At 41.9% G+C, this 1,376-nt stretch overlaps 2 non-coding genes and 1 pseudogene across 2 annotated transcripts; 1 reads left to right on the top strand and 2 right to left on the bottom strand.

Annotated features, from left to right (window-relative positions):
• LOC116698801 (contactin-associated protein-like 4) overlaps nucleotides 1-1,376 on the top strand; it is a 421,932-nt pseudogene that overhangs the window by 203,583 nt on the left and 216,973 nt on the right.
• On the bottom strand, nucleotides 118-200 carry trnal-uaa (transfer RNA leucine (anticodon UAA)). Its single transcript has one exon. It is a non-coding gene; the product is annotated as a tRNA-Leu (tRNA).
• On the bottom strand, nucleotides 903-985 carry trnal-uaa (transfer RNA leucine (anticodon UAA)). The gene has a single exon. It is a non-coding gene; the product is annotated as a tRNA-Leu (tRNA).

The raw sequence follows: 1,376 nt of genomic DNA, 5'->3' as shown, positions 1-1,376 counted from the left end.
TACAGTCTGTTATCATTGTGATCAATACTCATGTACAGGAGAAACATTTTACAGGGGTAAATTCGAACTTAAAATTGTACACATAACAGGAGGAGCTTACCACACTTAAATATACAATACCAGGAGTGGGGTTTGAACCCACGCGGACATTTGTCCATTGGATCTTAAGTCCAACGGCTTAACCATTCGGCCATCTTGGTATGGGTTTTGGTAAAGTTTATCTAATAGATCTGACCAAACAGGATTCATAAAAACGAGGAGGGCAGCATATAATGTAAGACGCTTTCTCCACATTGTTGATGCCGCAGAAGAGAATAAGACGCCAATGTCACTGCTTTCTCTTGACCCAGTGAAAGCCTTTGACATACTTGAGTGGTCGTTCTTATGGTCAGTCTTAGAGGTGATGGACTTTGGTAACACATTCCTAGGTATGATTAAAGTTCTGTATTCTAACCCTTCTGCCCAAGTCTTAACCGGGCGCTCCTCGTCCTCCTTATTTCCAGTTTCCAGATCGTCACGCCAATGTTGTCCCTTGAGTCCAGCATTATTTGTCCTCTACTTAGAGCCTCTGGCTCAAGCCATTCGCCAATCGATTATGGTGTCACTGATATGCATATCCAATACACAGCATGACCTCTCACTGATGTCATGTTTTTTTTTGTTTTCTTTTAGAAAACCCATCATAGTCTCTTTCTCACCTTCTATCCTCATGCAAGGAGTATGGAAAGTTATCAGGCTTTAAAATGATCTGGTCAAAGTCTGCACTACTTCATTTAACTGATTCTGCCCGCAATTCTGCTAACATCTTTATTGTTAAGCAGGTTACATATTTGGGCATTTAGGCTTTCTCTTGCTTAAATTGGACACATAGCAGGAGGAGCTTACTACACTTAAATATATAATACCAGGAGTGGGGTTCAAACCCACAAGGACATTTGTCCATTGGATCTTAAGTCCAACACCTTAACCACTCGGCCATCCTGGTACTGTTCTCAGAAAAGTGTATCTAATAGATCTGACCAAACAGGATTCATAAAAACGAGAAGGGCAGCAGATAATGTAAGACGCTTTCTCCACATTGTTGATGCCGCAAAAGACAGTAAGACGCCAATGTCACTGCTTTCTCTTGACCCAGTGAAAGCCTTTGACAGACTTGAGTGGCCGTTCTTATGGTCAGTCTTAGAGGTGATGGGTTTTGGTAACACTTTCCTAGGTATGATTTAAGTTCTGTATTCTAACCCTTCAGCCCAAGTCTTAACCAGGCGCTCCTCGTCCTCCTTTGCTGATCTGCTGTGCATTGTAATGTCGTGCAGTGCCCTGCTATGCCATGCACTACTACAAACTATTATTTCTAGTCACTGTTCCATTATCTTTTA

Source organism: Etheostoma spectabile, chromosome 12 (genome assembly GCF_008692095.1).
Source record: "Etheostoma spectabile isolate EspeVRDwgs_2016 chromosome 12, UIUC_Espe_1.0, whole genome shotgun sequence".
NCBI lineage: Eukaryota > Metazoa > Chordata > Actinopteri > Perciformes > Percidae > Etheostoma > Etheostoma spectabile.
Note: the sequence above shows the minus strand (reverse complement) of the source record. Positions and strands in the feature narration are given on the sequence as shown.